The following is a 21,822-nucleotide window of genomic DNA, read 5'->3' on the forward strand; positions in this document are numbered from 1 at the left end:
AAGGTCTCAGCAGAAAACTATATCCCCTGAATCTCTAAAACCCAGCAGTCAGGAGTCATAAATGCAGAACTGCATCATTCACATCTGGAAAGAGGGGCGTATGTGGGGGACTTCGGAGATACCATTATCAGCCCAATCCTCAAGAAAGGAGATGTTTCTGACTGTGGTAATTAGAGAAAAGCCAGGGTTACCTTCAAATGCCTCTTCCCAGCAGCTGAAGAGTTGTTCCCAAATCCCAGCATGGATTCTCACCATTTAGAAGTTTCATTCTGCAACAAACTCCAAGAAAATGGAAGAAAATTGACTTTTTCAACCTCACTAGAGCTTTGTCTCCATCGATAGTGAGTGGATTGCCCCAAATTGAGATGCCTGTACAAGTATGTCTCCAGTCAATGTTTACTTCATGGTGGCATGCACACTGTGACTAGAACTAATTAGTCCATAACAAATCCAGTCTCAGTAGGGATATGGTCAGATAAGGGCTCGCCATTGCCCTGGTACATTCTCAGTCTTCCTTGCTATTACATCCTATGTATGTGGAGCCACCTCACTATGAATGCAGTTATCAATGGTGAACCTCAACCACATCAGATGAAACTGACCATCATCTTAAACCTCAGACCTGGGACAAAAGCCAAGGTCTCCTTGGCAGCAGCCCCTAAATGCTTCTGAAACTTAAAAAAGGCACCACATGGGACTGGAGGAACACATTCATTCTGCTTCCACAAAATTCTCCAAGGATATGTGAACCAACATGGCAACATCCCTGAAACAGAAGCACTAGTTGCATACTGTTGGCTCCAATGGGGAAGACACACTATTTACATGTCAGGATGGTTTCAATTGTGCTTCTGTAGAAGTTAAGCAACAGCTTTTGTGGGAGTTTGGCCTGTTTCAGCTTTCTGAGGAAGAAGAGTCTTTGTTGTGCCTTTTTTTACAAGCAATGGGGTGTTGGCGGTCCATGTCAGCTGTTTTGACAACATAACTCCAAGGAACTTTAGGTTTTCCACACTTTCCACTACCTCTCCATGTATATGGAGGGGGGTGTGTACTCCGTCCTTTGATTTCCTGAAGTCAATGATCATCTCTTTTGTTTTAGAAGTGTTAAGGACCAGGTCGATGCCCTTACACCACCCTGTCAGATCAAAGACGTCAGCATACATCTACATGAAACGCTATCACAGGGAAGCAGCATCCACCATCAGGGTTCCCCACCACCTGATTGGGATCCTTGTCAGGTGAGATGGGGATCGGGACCTCTGTCAGTGAGAATAGAATACTGGCTCTGTTCTCACCTCTGCCATCAGGAAGAAGGTGCAGGAGCCTTAGGATTCACACTACCAGTTTCAGGAACAGTTACTACCCCTCAACCAGCAGACTCTTGAACCACAGGGGTGTAACTTAACTTCAACTTTAATTGCCCCATCATTGTAATGTTCCCACAACCAATGGACTCACTTTCAATGACTCTTCATCTTATGGTCTTATTAATTATTGCTTATTTATTTATTATTATTATTTCGTCTTTTTGTATTTACATGGTTTGTTGCCTTCTGCACACTGGATGAACACCCTAGTTGGGAGGTCATTCATTGATTCTGTTATAGTTATTATTCTTTAGATTTGTTGAGTCTGCCCTCAAGAAAATGAATCTCAGAGTTGTATATGGTGACATATGAGTACTTAGATAATAAAATTTACTTTGAACTTTGTAATCGGCAATGAAACTTTAATCTTCAAAAAACCACTTAGGGATGCGGATGAACTTATAATCAGGGTGTAGCAAACACAGTTTTCTAAAAATGTATTCCCAACAGAAGCAAAAACTCAGCACTTGTCTCTTTAAGTTAATTGAAAACTTGGACAAGATCTTCATCCCTGGCCCAAGTTTTAATGCCAGGACTTAATATGCAAGCCCCAGTGCCCAGCACTGGTTCAATCCCAAGCTGGTAATAGCACCTATTGCCTCACAGAGTCTCTGCCATAAGACTCGGAAATCTGTCCATATCCTGGCTCAGTTTCCCAGAATGGGAAGAAGTGGTCATTGATTAAAGGTAAGCTGAGCTTATTTTGTAATATGTTTACACTAGTGGTTTCAATAATTTTCATTGCATTTGAATGCTAGTGCTTTAAATGCAAAAGACTTTCGGTGAGGTATACCACAGAGGTGATTAATCACCTTGACTGCAGCTTTCTGTCTTCAATTTGCCATCCTGTGGTATCGGGAGCTGGGCTGTCAGCTGAAGACTGGAGCTGGAATGAGAAGTTTAATCCAGGGAGTTGGCATCACCATCCCTCCACTGCCCACCCTCCCCACCCCCACCTCCACCCCCACCACCACCATCACCACCACACCTGGCACAGAATAGAATTTCCTATTGCCAAAATATGAGCTCCTAAAGAAGTGCCTTTGTGATATCTGGATAGCTAACACATGCAAATTATCCACCACAGAAACGGGCCATTTGGTCCAACTAGTCCTGGTGGCAGGGTGGAGATATGTTTCTACTAAAGGAGGTATAAGGTACTCCTTCCCTCTGCTAGCCTGCAGGTCACCCTTGGGCAAGGTGTGGCACCTGCTTATCTTCCCCCAATCAGGGTCATGTGAAGGCATGGGAGCAGGTGGTGGATGGTCGTATGAGGAGTTGGTGCAGATCACAAGTCCTGGTCATGCGACCACTGACGCCAGGCAGACAGTCTCTGAAGAGTATTGATCATGGCAGGGGTCACCCATCTTGTAAAGACACCGCCCAGAAGAAGGCAATGGCAAACCGCTTTTGGAGAAAAATTTGCCAAGAACAATCATGGTCATGGATAAACCATGACCACCCACGTCATATGACATGGCACATAATGATAATGACGCATTGGCGCGTGGCCAAGTGGCTAAGGCATTCGTTCGTCTAGTGATCTGAAGGTCGCTAGTTCGAGCCTTGGCTGAGGCAGCGTGTGTGTCCTTGAGCAAGGCACTTAAACATACATTGCTCTGCGACGACACTGGTGCAAAGCTGTATGGGTCCTAATGCCCTCCCCTTGGACAACATCGGGGGCATGGAGAGGGGAGACTTGCAGCATGGGCAACTGCCGGTCTTCCATACAACCTTTCCCAGGTCTGTGCCCTGAAAACCTTCCAAGACGCAAATCCATGGTCTCATGAGGCTAACGGATGCCTATATATCATGATAATGACTAATGTATCTGCCTCTACTACTGTTCCTGGCAGCACATTCCATGCACTCATCTCTCTCTGTGTAAAAAGTTTACCTCTGTACTTTCCTCATTATGCCCCCTCATGTTTCCATTATTTGGTAAAACATATCCATTAGAATGGTTAACTGACGTTAAAATCTGCATATGTATTACTTAAAATTGAGAGTTTTAATCTGAGAGGTTTATTCATTTATAGTTTTGTTCCCCTGAGGAAGAAGTGTTAATGTGATACAAATCCAGGTGCAGAGTGTACAAAGGAAAGCAATCCAATTCAATTCAATTAACTAACATGATCAGCAGTCAAATAAAATCATTAAAGACTATTTCATCCACGCAGAATATTTCAATTTACCACTCAGAATATTTCGATTTTTCAAAGTTGCTTCAATTACTGGAGAAGTAATGTGGTGCAATGCAGGTTAAAAACATTAGAATATTATCTCGCAATGTGCAGGCAAATCAATGGGCCGGTCAAAAGAGCAAAGAGTTCTGTCATACTTGACTAGAGAGAGATGAGACGTAACTCTTATTCAAACAACTCCGAGGAGCAGCAAACGCAGGAAGATCAGGAAGTCGTGCATTATAATACCCTCTGCAGAGTGATTGATTATGTTAGCATATAAATCTCTCAGCATCCAACTCTCCATCTGAGATGAGAGGAAAGAACAAAACAGTGAGGGAATTGTGGAAGGAAAATAATTTTAGCAGCATATAGTGCCGTCCAAAAGACTTAGGCACACTAAATTTTTAAATACGTTTTCAGATGGTATAGCCTCCATAGAGTCCTGATGTCAAAATCATCGAGGCTGTCTGGGAGTACCTGCAGAGACAGAAGCAAGCAAGACAGCCAAATTTTGCAGAACTGTAGCAAGTTCTCCAAGATGCTTGGAACAACCTACCGGCCGATTTTCTTACAAAACTGCAAGACAGTGTGCCTGAGAAAATTGATGCAGCTTTAAGGGCAAAGGGTGATCACACCAAATATTGATTTGATTTAGTTTTTTGCTGTTTATTGCTCCTTATTAAAATTTTTCTGATATTTAGAAATTTTTCATGTTGTTATTTTTGAAAGCATCTTCGTTTTACAGATTTTTTTTTACATGTGCCTAAGACTACTGCATAATACTGTATCCCCAAGGCAGGCATCACTGACATGATTCACCACTGCCTCCAGAATGCTAGTTAACTAAGGAGAAGGTTGCTCGAAGAACAACACCTTGAACCTGACAGTGAGCTTATGGTCTGCCACACAGCAATGAATCCCCAGCCTCCTGTGCGCTTTACAACCATGGATAAGCTACAGCGAGCACCTCAAAGTGCTGGAAAAATATCATCAAATAACCCCCCAAATCAAAAGTTCAAAGGTTCAAAGTTCAAAGTATACATGCATCATGCACTTTGAGACTTGTCTCCCTACAGGCAGCCACAAAACAAAGAAACCTGAATAAAAACAATTTTTAAAAAGCCCATTAAACACCAATGCGCAGAGAGAAAAAATAATGCACAAACAATAAGAGTAAGCACATAGAGTTCAGAACTGAAGTTTGACAAGAGATGCAGGGCCAGCCGTCACCGCAGCCAGAGCAGATCGCAGCCTCAGTTCAGCGCAGAGCTGAGTAAACATCGCGGAACAGCGAGCACAACTAGCCATCCCCTCACCTCCAGCCCTGGCATCCTGACCTTTCATTCTGGCCTGGTGCTTAAGTCGTCCAAACGCTGGTTCGTTCCTCGCTCTCGTGCAGCTCTGGGGCCTGGACCCTGGCGGCATGATTCAGCCTATGGCCCGACCTTTCGAATTCGGTCCAGCACCTAACTCGACCAGACATTGGGACTTCCCTTGCTCTTGCCTCCACCTCCTCCCACTTCCACCTCTACTCGCTTAGCCCTGCCTCTGCGCGCCTCTCCATTGTTATGGGAGATCATTGTTAATAAAGTGTTATTAATAAGGTGTTTAGTAACGTTCTTTGTTTTGTAATTTGCCGCCGATGAGTAATTGCTGGGCATCACCAGTGCTGTCTTAAACAGTTGTTAGGATCAGCAACTGAACAACAGTGTCCACCCCCTGGCCAGAATCTTCAACTGCGAGGCTCATATCACCTTTAAAAAGTGCTGATGAGTAAGCCACATCACCCCAAAACCCTACACTAAACTCACAAAATAAGCACCAATATCACAGGGGGTTTCGAGGAAGATTACAAATGTAATGCTCAGGGCTATCGGCTTGTGTTTGTCTAGGAGAAACCCCGTCCACCCGCCAAACAGTGTCTCACATTTGCGTAGTTGCTGTGTAATGCACCCTGGTACAAACTCGCACATAAAATATCAGACAGTGCACAATGTACGATTTACAGGTTACACTTTATAGATCTTACTGGAACTATGTAATTAATAGAAATACAATATAAAAGGAAAGTAAAAGGCGCCAAACTTATCAGAGTTCAACCACTTTGTGCACAACCGTTGGAGCTCAGTTAACGAGGTCTTCTTTCCACCATTCGATCTCTTCCGACTTCCTCGACCCGCCACCTGGGACCAACCACGGTGGTCGACCAGAGCATGTCCAGCACATTCTTCCTCTTCGGTTCTCCTCCTGAAAAGCCCGCGCACTGACTCACACATACAGATAGAATAACATAGCTTCCATTGGGTAGTTCCTCCATTATCTATAACTATAATCCAAACATTTCAGCTACAGAGAACATTGCCTCATAGTTAACATTACAGAGAAGCCATTTCATTATAGCACTTTAGAGAAGCCATTTTATAATTAGCAGTTAATAGTTAACATTACAGTTAATATTACTGAGAACCCTACACAAGAGAACGTCTTCTCGCATTCTCTCTGAATGAACTGTAACATCCTCGCAGAGTAATGGGAATCCCTGTCCTGTGACTGCTCAAAATGGAGAAAGGCCAGGAAGGCACTGAACATCTCAAGTCGCTGCTGTGGGAACCCTGGAGGCAAGGCACACAGATCAGAAGGAATATATAATATCCCAAATCACCCGTTCATCCATCCAATGAAGCAAAGTCTTCCTTGCCTGTGGCAGCAATTTCAACTCTTACACGGGCCTCCTCAGTTACTATAAAACCCAAAGAACTGGGATAGAAGAATCTTCAACCCCTAGGTACCCTAATAAATAAGAATTTCCTAATTAGAAATTCAGATACAGGGTCTGATTGATCCTCTGACAGCCATTCAAAGTACCGTGAATGGAAAGACTCAGACAAGAAACATGAACCCTGTTGTAGACACTGGCTCACAATGTTCGAGATCTTCTATACGTTTAATTTTTTTCTCTCTGATTACTGGTAAGGCAATCACTTCCACCTGCAGAAACAAAGTTTCAGATAGGGTTTTGTTATTGTGGGGGCCACAAGGGGTGGTGTCTATAGCACAAGAATGATGGTGGAAGGAAATATCTTTAATAGGAGGTATTTTTTTCTGGGACTTCACTGTTAAGGGAGGGCTCTGTGAATGTGGTTATAGAGGAAGCTTGTTTTTATTTCAGAAATATCAAATTAAGGAGTGCATATTATATCTGAGAGATTTCATTATATTCAGAGCATTGAACAGACCTTCACTACAGTGTGTTTATGAGAAACAATGCAGTTGACCCAGACACTTGTGAAACTGTCCTAGTTATTCAGTCCTGCCACTGAACATCAGGCTGTTCTGTGAGCGGAAATCTCAGAGTGGGGCTTTAAATGCACAATCTCAATGTAAATCTGCTTTCAGACAAACCAAACTGATAGTTAAACAAATATTTCACTCCAAGGTCAATATGCTAACAGGAAGGCAAATATAGACCCTAATTACTATGAGTTCACTTTATTATTACTTCTTTGCTCTTGTACCTTACGCCGTGATTTGCAAAGCTCAAGATGCTTTATATCTCTTCAGCTTCTCCCTCAGAGAATTAAGGGTTTGAATCGCTGGGTTTTTATATATATATCATTGTGTCAACACCGTGGATGGTGGGGTTGAGATACGTCTCTACCAAAGGAGGTGAATGGCGCTCCTTCACTCCGCTAGCCTGCAGATCACCCTTGGACAAGGTGTACCACCTGTTTACTCCCCCCCCCCACCCCCGATCAGGGTCACGTGAAGCCATGAGAGCAGGTGGTGGATGGTTGTATGAGCAGCCAGAGTATATCACAAGTCCTGGTTATGTGACCACTGACGCCAGGCAGACAATCTCTGGAGAGTATTGATAATGGCTTGGGTCACCCATCTTGTAAAGACAATGGCCAGAAGAAGGCAATGGTAAACTACTTCTGCAGAAAAATTTGCCAAGAGCAATTTTGATCATAGACCACGATTGCCCATGTCAGAAGACGTGGCACATAATAATGATGATTTCAACAACTCTTCATTGTGCATAATCCTATTCCTTGTTTTTCAAAGACTTTAACAATTCCATACTAATCTGCATCTGCCACCTGCCTCTGCTTCTGTAATTCTATGCTCAATTGTTCTTTCACCACCCTTCTTGCCTACTTCGCACACATCTTCAGATCGTGCTCTCAATTCTGTGCTCGAAAAATTTCTACATACCGAAATCCGACCGTTAGCTCAAGAAGCACTCATCACACTGAATTTCCTCCCAGAATGCACAAGATGGTTCCTGTTCGGAAGGAGCCTTGTGCGGGAATCGCCACCTAGTCTTTGCCAGACTGTCGCTGTGAGCAGATTTGATGCTGTACTCCAAGTTCAGTAGCTGATAGTGTAATCAAGCAGCCTTACACTATCAAATTTCTGCTTGATACTGATTTGAAAACATCTTCCTTTCAATGCACACTCTGCATTATTCTAATCATTAGATGCTACAGGTGATAATGAGATTGAACTGGGCCTTTACTTTCCACCCTCTCTCCCAGTAATTCCATTTCTTTGTGCCTAGGTTGACTCACTGAACAGTACCCACACAGGTCAGGTTTACTTGTTGGTCCTTGGAGCAGAAAATACCACATACTACTGTGTTAAACCCCTATGATGCCTACCTAGGTGTAAGAAATTAAAACACAGAACAGAGCATCAAAGCATGACACTTTTGGCCCATCACGTTGCGGTGACCTTTTTATAGAGTCATAGAAAAGCCCAGAACAGAAACAGACCCTTTAGCCCATCTAGTCTACACTGAATTGACCTTCTCCACAACAAATCCAACCCTTCCCTCCCTACATATCCCCATAACCCTCCATTTTTTTCATCCATGCATCCCTCCAAGAGTCCCATAAATGTCTCCAATGTACTACCATCTACGACTACCACCCACGGCAGTGGGTTCCAGACTTGTGTCACTCTCCGTGTGAAAATGCTACCTCTGGGATCTCCTCCACAACTTAAAAGGATGTCCTCTGAAGCAAGCCATTGCCACTCTGGGGAAAAATCCACTGGCTGTCTACTTGTCCATGTCTCTTATAATCATATACATCTCTGACAAGTTGCCTCTCATCCTCCTTTCCTCCAAAGTTAAAAGCCCTAGCTCACTCAACCTTTCCCCGTAAGAAATACTCTCTAATCCAGGCAGCATCCTGTTAAATCTCCTCTACACTTTCTCTAAAGCTTCAACATCTATCCTATAATGAGGTCACTAGAACTGAGCTCAATAAAATATATTGGTGCTAGAAATCAGGAAGATCTTCATACAGTACATAGTTTTAATGCATACTGTTGTGTGAACAGTGCAGCTTTGCAAAATGCACAGCGTGTGGACTCCATCTCACAGAAAATACATTTCTTCCTGACTCAGCAAGTCTCCAATCTGGCCATAATGAGCACATAGCTAGGGAGCCCACTGGTTCACCAGTGTTGGACTGTATTCCTGATCCACTCGATTAAGCTGCTTGGTTTGACTTGTTAAACAGGAGGAGCTGCCCTCTGCACCCATTGTGGCTTTGAACTTGCCTGGCATCCTGTTTTTAAACTCTCTCGACCACCTTCAGGAAGCAGTCTTCCTGTAACAAAAAACAGATTATACGGGAACTCCTCAACCAATCAGGCAACACCTATGGAGACAAAGACAGAACTTTGCATTAGGTCATTAATCTTTCATTTGCGGGTACTTGACATAAAGCACAAGTTTCTCTCTCCACAGGTGCTGCTCAGCTTGAAGACTCTTCAATGTTCCGCCATTAATTCTGGTTTGCAAAATCAGATACATTTTGCTGTTGGAAACTTATCAGCAAGTTGAGAAGACCTGAGTTTGGAGACAATATCTGTTGAAAATAGCAAGTGAAAATAAACTCCGCTGGTTCAGATTTTGTCAGGATCTTGATCCGAAAACACTTGGATATGCTGGTGGTTTCTTGTAATTGGACAGCCAACCAGCCAAGAGGAAAGCAAATCAAGTTATCATCCATAAACAGTAACAAGGGTGGTGTTCTGTTGTTTAGAGCTGTATTATACAATCCCTTCAATAGCAGTGCAAAATCTGAAAGGTAATTCACATTTACTTAAAATCCTTTCATCTCTTCTATGTAAGTACAAGTAGAGATTGTACTTGTGAACACATTCCACAAAATACCAACCATAAGTGATTTCTGCCAATACGAAATGTTTAATAATTTTTCTTTGTAAGCTTTATGGTTACACAAGAATGAGAGAATATCAGAATTCTTTTCCATAAGACCATAAGAGATAAGAGCAGAATTATGCCATTCTGCCCATCAAGTTTGCTCCATCATTTCATCATGGCCGATCCATTTTCCCTCTCAGCTTTATTGTTCCGCCTTCTCTCCGTAAACTTTCACACCTTGACTAATCAAAATTCTATCGAGCTCTGCCTTAAATACACCCAATGACCTGGCAGCCACAGCCACCTGTGGCCACAAATTCCACCAATTAATCACACGCTGACTAAAAAATTCCTCCTCATCTCCGTTCTAGATGGACATCCCTCCATTCTGAGGCTGTGCCTTCTGGCCCTAGGCTCCCATGCCATAGGAAACATTCTCTCCACATCCACTCCACCTATGCCCTTAAGAATTCAATAGGTTTCAATGAGAACCCTTCTCATTCTTCTAAACTATAGTGATTACAAGCCCAGAGCCATTAAATGCTCCTCATATGATAACTGTTTCATTCCTGTAATCATTTTCCTAAACTTCCACAGAGCCCTCTCCAATGTCAGCACATCCTTTCTTAGATGAGAGGCCCAAAGCTGCTCCCAATATTCCAAGTGAGGCCTCATCAGTGCATTATAAGCCTTCAACATTACATCCTTGCTTTTATATTCCAGTGCTTGTGAAATGAATGCTAACATCACAATTGCCTTCCTCACCACAGACTCAATCTGCAAATTAACATTCAGATAATCCTGCACAAGGACTCCCAAGTCCCTTTGCACCTAAGGTTTTTGAATTTTCTGCCCAGTTAGAGAATTGTCTATGCTTTTGTTCCTTCTACCAAAGTGCATGACTGTACACTTCCCAACACTATTCCATCTACCACTTCTTTGCCCTTTCTCTTAATCTGTCTAAATCCTTCTGCGATCTCCCTGGTTCCTCAGTACTACTTGTCCCACCATCATATCATCCATAAGCTTGGCCACAAAGCTATCAATGTTGGCATCCAAAGCATTAACATATAATGTAAAAAGAACCACATCTCAAAACCGAACACTGTGAAACATCACTGGTCACTGACAGCCAACAGAGTTCCCAAACTTTGCCTCCTGCCAATTTGTCAAACCTCTATCCATGCTAGTATCTTTCCTGTAATACTACGAGCTCTTACCTTAAGTAGTCTCATGTGTGGCACCTTGTCAAAAGCCTTCTGAAAATCGAAGTATCCAATATCCACCAATTCTCCTTTGTCTATCCGGCTCGTTAATTCCTCAAATATTCCAACAGATTTGTCAGGAAAGATTTCCCCTTAAGGAAGCCACGGTTATTTTGGCCAATTTTATCATGTTCCTCCCAGTACCCTGAGACACTTTCCATAATAATCGACTCCAACATCTTCTCAACCACTAAGGCCAGGCTAACTGGCCGATAAATTCCTTTCTTCTGCCTCCCTCCCTTCGTTAAGAGTGAAGTGACATCTGCAATTTTCCAGTCCTATGGAACAATTCCAGAATCAGATTTATAATTGCAAACATATAGAACAAAGTGCCATAAAAGGAACTTAATCCTATCATAAATGGGTGATTATTTGGTTAAGAAATAAATACAAATGTAAGAGCCTAAACACAATTTGAAGAGGAGATGGGAGAGAAAATGGGAGGATTTTTATTTAAAGAAATGAAAGTAATTATTGCCAATCCAATAACTGTACCTTAACAAAGGTGTAATTAGTTTGTAAAGGAATGATTACTTTAAAAACCACAATAGTTCCTCTCTCTCTGTCTCTCTCTCTCTCTCTCTCAGTGAGGCCTCCGTCATTCAGATTTGACCATGGATACTGTGTCCTAGCTGTCCAGGTACCCAAGCCAGGTCAGTACAATAGGAAGAGTAAGCTGTTGCCATGTAACAAGCTCGCCCTCTCCACACATCTGATGAACCCAAAGGAACAGCAGAGACCGATACAGTTTGGCACCAGAAGCGTCACAGGAGTTGCCAGTCAGCGTTGAACTCAATACAGGGACTCCAGCTCCAGATTTTTCCCTTAGGGTTTCCTGCCGAAGCCTACCCCATGAGATGGTATAGCCAAAAGGTAGTGGAGGTTTCAGATCAGAGTTTTCCTTCTCCGAGATGAGCTGCCAACCACAGTCGATGAGCCCCATCTGCTCGAAGCGACTGGCTTTAAGACACCAGTAACCCGCCTTTTCCCCTTATCCTGTCAGTAGAAACAGTTCTGCTGGGCTTAGTATCTAAGCCACATGTGAAGGCCAGGAGCTGGTTGTCAGGAGCTGTTTGAGGTGCACGCCATTGGGAGCATGTAATAGGTAGTGGGAGCTTGTTCCCATTACTACCCCTGTCTATGACAATCGTGTGTGTGTATATATATACTTAAGGGGATGTGGAGCAGAGAGCGAGAGAGCAAGTTTGTACATCTGGTCAGTGCAAAGGATGCTGGGAATGGCAAGGGTGGAGGGGTGTGGGACAGATGGCAGAGAAGGAGTGCCAGGGGCGTGGGATGACGCGGGTGCAGGTGCACCCAGTCCTGAGACACCAAGCAAGATCATTTGATTCCAAGCAATTTGTTTATTGATCATTACAGAACGTCTCTCTGAAGCTTCCCACTTCCTCCCCTCTCCCTTCCCCTTTCCCCAATCATGATCCCCCTCTCCCTGCCCCTTTCCCACTCCCAGTCCACAACAGAGACCCAAATCAGAACCAGGCTTATCATCACTCACATACGTCATGAAATTTGTTTTTTTGTTTGCGGCAGCAGTACAGTGCAACACGTAAAATTACTACAGACCTGTGTAAAAGTCTTTAGGCACCCGAGCTACTGTAAATATATAGCATGTACCTGAGACTTTTGCACAGCACTGTGTGGAACAGCCGTGAAATTAGTACATTTTAAATCAGGGAAGCACTTGGGAGCAAACTGAGAAGAAACAATGCTGTTAATAAACTTCAGAATTTCTTCATTCATGTGCATGACTAACAATATCAGTATTTGATTACGTATCATTGAAATAAAATTTGTTCCACATGAATGGCCCTCAGAATTGATTTATCTTGTCACATTGGCCTTCTCTGCAAAAGATGTTTGTACAGAACTGTGACTGTATAACACCCATTGTTGATGGTGACAGATGAGTGCTAACACACAGTGTTTATAACTTCCACCTATAAGAGATGTTGCAAGACTATTTATTTATTGAGACACAGCGCGGAATAGGCCTTTCCAGCACTTCGAGCCACAACCCCCAGCAACCTCCGATTTAACCCGAGCCTAATCACGGGACAATTTACAATGGCCAATTAACCTACCAACTGGTGTGTCTTGGGTTCCCTGGGAGGAAACCGGAGCACCCAGAGGAAACCCACGCAGTCACGGGGAGAACGTACCAACTCCTTACAGACAGCAGTGGGAATTGAACCCGGATCACCTGTACTGTAAAATGCTGCACGAACCGCTACACTACTGCTCTGCTCGAACAATCAGATATAAAAAAAATTATACTTCACCACCTGATAGATAGTCTGTGTTAAAGCTGCTTGAAGAATAACTGTGAGCAAATGATATCGATCCGGGATCTCGTGGCTCTGGAGGCGGGCGGACTCATGGTCGGTGTCTCTGCAGAGATCCGGTGTGTCGTGGGAGACGGAAGATCGAAAGCAGCCAGCTGGCTGCCAGCTGTGTGCCCAGAGACCCGAGTTCTTTGGGCACAGAGCCCGGAAAAAGCGACGCAATGGACTTTTAACATCGTAAATCAGCGAGTTGTTTGTTATGTCTCCCCTCTCGCTGTGAAACGGAGACACCTCTTTCTCCCTTATTAAGGAGAGAGAGAGAGAGCCTGTGGTATATCGAATACCAGGTGAACGAGTAGTCTTTGGGGTGCTGCAAGTCTGTGTCTTTTCTGATGCTTTGTTACATGCTTGAGTGCTCAGTTGTGAGTGCCAATGCTTTTTTTTTGCTGGTGGGGAGGGGGATTGTTGCTTTGCTGCTGCTTACATGTGGGAGGGGGGAGCTGGAGAGAGGCTTTGGGGTTCTAACACTTAACTGTCATTCATTCTTTGGGGGCACTCCCCCATTTCCCTGTTTTCACAGATGGTTGCAAAGATGAAGTATTTCAGGATGTATATTGTATACGTTTCTCTGACATTAAATGTACCTTTGAAATTTTTGAAACCTTTGAACGAGGGAATCCCTTGCTTTCCCAGGGAAACTCTCAAAGGATCTCATGGGATCTGAAGCGTACAGCTGTGGGGTGAGATGTGTCCTTGATTAATAAGTCATTCAAGAGCCAGCACTGGGTCAGAAGAGTACTCTCCCAGTGCAGCCTTGAAATACCCGGTAAGTTATGTGCTTGGGTCCTTTAGGTAAGGCTTGAAACGACAGACCTCTAACACTGAGGTGAGGATCCTGCAGCTGATTAAGGATAATTATCATGTGGCGAGTCCAATAACATCATCTAACAAAACAATGGTGCACACTTCAAAAAGTATTAGCTATGGAGGACAACCTTAATCTAAGATAGGACTGAACTGGTTTCCAATCAGGTCATTAATATTACAGTATTGCGATGCGGTTAGCGTCACACTGTTATAGTGCCAGTGTCCGGGGTTTAATCCCACCACTCCCTGTAAGGAGTTTGTATACTATCCTATAACTGTGTGGGTTTCCTCCAGGGGCTCCAGTTTCCTCCCACAGTCCAAACACATATGTAGCTTAGTAGGTTAGTTGGTCACATGGGTGCAATTTGGAGGCATGGGCTCATTGGACCAGAAGGGTCTGTTGCTGTCTGTATCTCTAAATAAAATATGATAGATTAAATAAAATAGGGACAGGACAAGCATCAGTTCACAAGTATCTGGATAGGAGGATGTAATGGGCACAAAGTTCTCATCCAAAGGGTTAGTTTGTTATGGTATGCACCTGACCGCGCCACCTTCCGGGGTTTGGACACACTGACTTAAAGATTCCAGCTAATTGGCGGCCATGTTTTGGTACCAGGATTTGTATACCTGAAAGCAGTTTCGGTCTTCAATCATCAGCTCAACTCCAGTTCAGTCTGCGATTGCATTCTGGATTTCCATCTTATTTGGATTCTCGTCTAGCATCTAGTCAAGAACCCTGTTCTCATCTCAGTCTCAAAATCCTGTCTCAGTTATATTCTCGGATACCCCAGCCCTTGGGTCCCTACCGTCCTCGCCGAGGTCTCTCGTCACATGGTTAAGTTATGCTTTTAACCTTTCAATTACTTTTACTGTCACTTGAATCTCTGCCTTGTTCCAATGTGGCCCAAAATGGATGATGTTGTTCGACATCTGTTGAGCTCAAAGGTAACCATGACATCACTAGCTTTAACCAGGGACGAAATTAAAGAATTGCTTAGTTTACAAGTTGATGTCTCCTATTTTCCCTTTCTCTTTAATGATTTTAAGATCCATCATTTCCAGAATATGCTTTTCATGCAGAGGACGAAGGAACAATATTTTCTATAGAAATAGCTGGTGGTTAACATTGGCTGTCTAAAATGCCTTCCTAATCAATAGTTTGCAATTGCTGGAGCAGTCTACTTCCAAACCACTTATAAAGGTGAAATCTGTACCTCTAGATATTGATCTTTATTGGGCTCCAAGCTGAATCTTGGAAAATGCACAGTAAGGTTCTGCTTGCACCCTTCAGAAGAAATAGATGACTGAAAGTCAAAGTTCAAAGTTCAAAGTACATTTATTATCAAAGAATGCATACATTATACAGCCTTGAGATTTGTCTCCTTACAGGCAGACACAAAACAAAGAAACCCAAAGGAACCCATAAAAAAGAAGCTCAAACACTCAATGTGGAGAGAGAGAGAAAAAAACAAATTGTGCAGAAAATAAAAGCAAGCAAATAACATTCAGAACAAAAGTGAGTCCATAGGCATAGAGCCCAGAGCAACCAGAGCAGGCCACAGCACCAGTCTCAGTTCAGCACAGAGCCGAGTAAACATCATTGAGCAGCAAACAGAACCAGGCCGACCCTAACCTCTTGTCCCAACCATGCCTTTCAATCCATCCAGCCCAGTGTTTAAATCATCCAAGCATCAGGTCATTCTTCGCACTAGGATCCGGAATGTGTCGTATCAATACACTCTGGGCCTGGACCCATCCACCATGTTTTGGCCCATATCCGTTCTTTCCAATTCAGCCTGGCGCTTAGATTGAACAAACCTCACTCTCAGTTTAGAAGGATGAGCCTCAAATCTGCCTCTCCTTTGTTCTGACTTTCCTCTGCTCCATTCGCCCCGACTTTGCCTCAAACATGCCTCGATCTCGCTCGCACCCGCATGCTTCCGCTCTTGACTAAGCCTTGCCTTCGCTCACCTCCCCATTATTGGTGGTAATCATTTACCATAAATTTTACAGGATAAAGTATTGAGATGTATTCTTAGTTTTGTTTGCTGTCAGTAAGTAGTCAGTGGGCATCACCACTGCCATCTTAAACCAGATCCACTGCTCATTAAGAAGTTATTGGGTGCACTCACCAGAAGACAAAACTTTACAATGTAGTTGGAACCCAATTAGCACTTCCTGTGTGAGCCAGCTGAAAAACAGATAACCATACTTCCCATCTTGTAGTCCACCATCCTGCTGCTGACCGCTTTTGATTAGTCAACCAGGTATTTGTTTAAAGTGTAATGGAAGTTTCATCTTTCACCACACTTCTAAACAGCAATCACCATCCTCACAGTGAAACAAATTTTCTTCAGCTCTCTTTAATCCTTCTCCCTCATACCATAAATGTCCACCTCCTGGTTAATCCCAGTTCTGAAGTATCCCAGAGCCCTTTTTCTAATTTTTTCTCAAGGCGCGGGAGAATTTTCTCATTTTCTCTCAGAGTCTGTCAAAAGCATGCACTGTGACCCAAGGGGCTAATCAATTAAAACGAAGGTATGTAGATTTTTTTTCTTACTGGGAGCAGTGAATCTGTGGATTCCTTTGCTACTCTCGTTTTTGAAGTGTTGAGGTATTGAGAGCTAGGGTGATTTCGCACAGAGGAGGAGCTGAGGTGTGGGGAAGATCGGTAATGAACATATTCAGTGGAAAACTTGAAGGGGCTTAGTGACCTACTTTTCTAATTTCTTGTGTTGTGTTCAATCCCGAACACTTGACAGCCTGTACTCAGGATTGTGCACATTCTACCAACAATGGAACCTATTCCCTCGGAGGAAGATGGCGCCAGTAAACAACGTTACCAAGGGTGACAACCTCAAGACAGGTCACAAAGCAACTCCTTTTGCTTCTTTTTATTTCAGATGTGGTTCTGCTGCTGCTGGAGCCCTGTCACCTACGTTCTGGCAGTGTGTTTTCGGGCCGACCAGGCGACCTGGCGCTTTGTTGTCTCTGAGAGATTACCATGAGGCTGCGAGCAATGTGTGCGGCATGTAGGCCAGGCGGTCTGGTGACGGGGCGTGAGCCCATACGAACTCCATCTCTCACCAGTTACACCGATTAAAGCACCGAGGAAGATTGAGATCATCGAGGCAGGTGAGGAAGCGAGCGAGTGTTCAGCACTATCCACCAGCCGTTCGCTTGCTGCTGTTGGAGAATGGTGACTACGTGTGACGGTCTCTCTCTTCCTCTCACTCTCTGCTCCCGAGGGAAGATCCTTGTGTTCGAGAGATCTCTCTCTCCCTCGACGCTGTCGAAGGGTGGCGCAGGAACAAGGTTTACTCTACACGGTTTGTAGATTGGACTCTAATTCACACATGATGTGTTTCTGGTCACTCCTTTTTTTTTGTTGCTAGTGTGAGGGATTTTGAATCAGGGCGGCCTGCAGACAGTGAACACTGAGCTGAACTGAAATATGCCTTTTGACTTTGTGTTTTATATCCTGTGGTTTCTCTCATTTTTTTTGTGCAGCCATTTGCAGAATTTTTCTTGCAGAGGGGTTGGAGCGGAGGTTGATGTTGTTTCTTTGAACGGTTCTGGGGTTCTTCTTTGATTCGTGGCTGTCTGTGGAGAAGACGAATCTCAGGGTTGTATACTGCATACATACTTTGATGATAAATGTACTTTGAATCCTTTGAGTCCTATTCTGCGTGAACAAATTTTCCATCCTTTCCTCCTCCTTCATTCTATCCATTACATGTTGTCAGGATCAAAATCTTCTTTTTCTCCCCTGAGGGTCCCCTTCTCCCTGACAACATTATCGTTCTGTCTGATACACAGCCCTAATCACCACGCCACTTCACAAGCCATATCCACCCCCACCGTCCCCTGCATTTCATTTCTCCATGTACCATGCTTTCCGATTCTCTCTCACTTAAAAAGCTATCTAAACAAAACATTTTCCTGATCGTTGGAAAGGTAGAACCTAACTTTCTCTCTCTAGATATGACACCTGATCTGCCGAATACTTGCAGCAAATTCTCCTCCAATAGGCAAACAGTTCTTCTCACGGCCAACCTGGCGGAAACTATCACTCACTGGGGAATCAGCCTCTCAAGTTGTATGGTGCTGGATGAAGTGGAGTGATGAAATCGTCCAAAGTTCGAAGTACAAAGTACATTTATTAACCAAGTATGTATACATTTTTCAACCTTGAGATTTGTCTCCTTAAAGGCAGCCACAGAACAAAGAAATCCAAAAGAACCCATTAAAAAAAAAGTCCACCAAACACCTAATGTGCGGGGGGAAAAAAAACAAATTGTGCAAACAATAAAGCAAGCAAATAGCATTCAGAACTGAAGTCCACAAAAGAGAGTCCGTCCAGTGACACGAAGCCACCACCTCAGTTCAGCGCAGAGCCGAGTAAACATTGCAGAGCAGCGAACTGATCCGCCCGGCCCTTGCCTCCAGCCCCGACACCCTGACCTTTTCAGTCCAGCCCCGCGCATAAATCACCAAACATCGGCCCGTGCCTTGCTCCCGAACCCGGACTCTGCTGCTTCGGTATGCTCTGGGGCCTGCACCCCACTGCCCCAATTCAGCCTGGTGCTTAAGTTAATCAAGCCTCAAGTCTTTCCTCGCTCACGGGGACGTGCCTGGACTCTGCCTTGCGCCTCTGCTCAGCTTTCTCTCTTTCACCTGCACTGACCTCGCCTCAGTTCTGCTGCATTGAATCACCTCCAAGACCAAAGGGAAGTTACAGATGATTGTTTGCAGTGATCGTTTACCAGAAAAGTGTTATTAATAAAGTATTTGTTTTTTCCCTTTGTTTTGTTTTCCACCAATAAGTAGACACTGAGCTTCACCAGTGCCATCTTAAGCCTATTGTAAAGCTCCAATTGTGAAGGTCTACACACGTCTATCATTTTGATTATTTTATAATAAAATTGGATGAGTCCTCAGGCCAACAGAAGTTTCCTCCTTCAGCAGTTCCTCGGGGTTAAGACTGACACACTCCGGTTTTTGAATTCTGAGGTGGAAACCATATCCTCTTCCATGAATAAGCTGAGTAATGGCTGGTGGGGGCTAGTTTTGGAGGTGACGTTCTCCTGCCAGGTGTTCTGCGTGCTCTGGAAGATCCTTCTCTGTACCACCATACAGGCTCCTTCCCCAATTTTAGCAGCCACACCCCCAGGATTCTCGGGGATCCATGCGATTGGCTTTTCTTCACCAAGGCCTAGAGCACACCCTTTCCTCTGGTAGTGTGGCAGTTAGCATAGCTCTTCACAGCACAGGTGACCAAGATTCAGTTCCCACTGGTGTCTATAAGGTATCTGTACATGCTTCCCTTGACCTCTGGGTGCTCCAGTCCCCTTCCACATCCCAAAGACATTCACGTCAGGGTTGGTAAGTTGTGGGCACGCTATGTTGGCACCGGAGGCCTGTCAACACTTGCGGGCTGCCCCCGGCACGTCCTCAGACTGTGTTCGTCATTGACGCAAAACAACGATGCATTTCACCGTATGTTTCGATGCCCAGGTTAAAGTTAATCTTAAATTTCTCCTCATGGGACAGTCTTCTTACTGGGTTCGGGAGCCTGGTGTCGGACAGGGAAATGATGTGCCCTGCCCGACCCAGGGGAGCTGAGTATAACTAAGGCTTCAGTACTGGAGGTATGTATGGTAGCACCTCTAGTGAAAGGACTTGTCAGGTCTATTTTAGGGAAGCTCACTCACCTTGGTCCCCACCAGACACTCAACTCTCAACAGTATTCCAAGTAGCTGTTTACATGTGACAGCAGCCACACCCCGGTAACCGCTTCGACAGGCCGGCTAAACCAGGTGAGGGTACCTGGTGAGAAGGGGGCATGCATGTCCTAGCATGTGAAGCCAGCTCCTGCGGTCCGGGCAGATGAGATCCAGACGCCAGGAAGGCTGAACCGCGGACCTCCATGGAGATCAAAGGGTGTGACAAGGCGGGGAAGACATCATGGCCATCCACTGCAGCCAAGGCAGGTTCCAGTTTGTGACGCTTTGTTCGTAACTCTGGACCTGGACTTCTGAGTGCGAGAGAGTGGAACTGCCCTAGTGCAGCGGTTTTTTCACGTTAAAAACTCTCCCGCACAGGTTTCCTATCTTCGTTGGACAAAATGGATTAGAATGGATTAGATTAGATTAGATTATGAGGACACGCAGTTCTCTTTTATTGTCATTTAGTAATGCATGCATTAAGAAATGATACAATGTTCCTCCAGAATGATATCACAGAAACACAAGACAAACCAAGACTGAAAAACTGACAAAAACCACATAATTATAACATATAGTTACAACAGTGCAAAGCAATACCGAAATTTGATAAAGAACAGACCATGGGCATGGTAAAAAAAAGTCTCAAAGTCTCTCGGAAGTCCCATCATCTCACGCAGACGGTTGAAGGGAGAAACTCTCCCTGCCATGAGCTACCAGCGCCACAAACTTGCCGATGCAGCATCCTGGAAGCATCCGACCACAGCCGACTCTTGAGTCCGTCTGAAAACTTCGAGCCTCTGACCAGCCCTCCGACACCAAGTACTGAGCACCATCTCAGCCGAATGCTTCGACCCCGGCCCCGACAACAGCCAACAGGCAAAGCCGAAGATTTGGGGCCTTCCCCTCCGGAGATTCTCGATCGCACAGTAGCAGTGGCAGCGAAGCGGGCATTTCAGAAGTTTCTCCAGATGTTCCTCCGAGCTTCTCACATCTGTCTCCATCATCCACTGTGGATGCTGTCATGGGAGGGAACACTGACATTGATTTCTTCTCGTCCTGGTAAATCTGGATATTATAAAGGGCGCAGTATGAGGGATACATTTTCAGGCCTCAGAAGCATCAAGGAGAACAACACCATAAACAGGATATAATAAAACATAACTAGAATCTCTGTTAAACAAAGCAAACAGTTCAAATCAACATACCCTGTGCATATACAGATGAATGAATGCTCTATAATGGTACCGTATACACCATACACATCACTAGATACTGTATCAATGATAACATATATCGTGTAAGTAATATCATTTGATGTTACGTAATCACTTTAAAGATACTTTAATCAGTCCGTGTTACTAATTTGCAAAATGTTGATCATGAGTCTCAAACAGCGTTGCAGAATTTTTCATTGTTTGTTGGCATGTTTTTAAGTGAAAAGCCTCAGGGATAGGAATGTGGAGCAGTTTCGGGCTAGACCTCTGGATGGTGTTCCGTCCTCGAAGGCCGGCAATGTAGGCGGTTGACAAAGGATATCCAGAATCTCGGCCTCCGTTCCGCTTTCGAAGGCAAGTGACATGGACTAGAGATGAAGGACGTCGGCAGTCCAGGCCTCTGCTGTGCCCTCAAAGGTCATGAGAGCAGAAGGCACAAGGGCTGGTCAGTCAGCATGTCTGGAGTTCGAAGCTGGAGTTCATACTCTCGTCATCGGTTAGTCCAGGGGTCGATACCAAAGATCAGAGCCTGAAGGTCAATTAGAAGTCCGGAAGTTGAAGCCTAATGGCCGAAGTCTGGAGGCTGGAGGACTGTCCTGTGTGGGTGGGTAGGAGGAAAGGGCCTTGTTTTGCTGCTGCTGCTTTGTTACTTGTGATCTGTGATGTTCTACCAAACATTGTGGGCATGCTACATTGGCACCAGAATGTGT

Source organism: Mobula birostris, chromosome 31, assembly GCF_030028105.1.
Source record: "Mobula birostris isolate sMobBir1 chromosome 31, sMobBir1.hap1, whole genome shotgun sequence".
NCBI lineage: Eukaryota > Metazoa > Chordata > Chondrichthyes > Myliobatiformes > Myliobatidae > Mobula > Mobula birostris.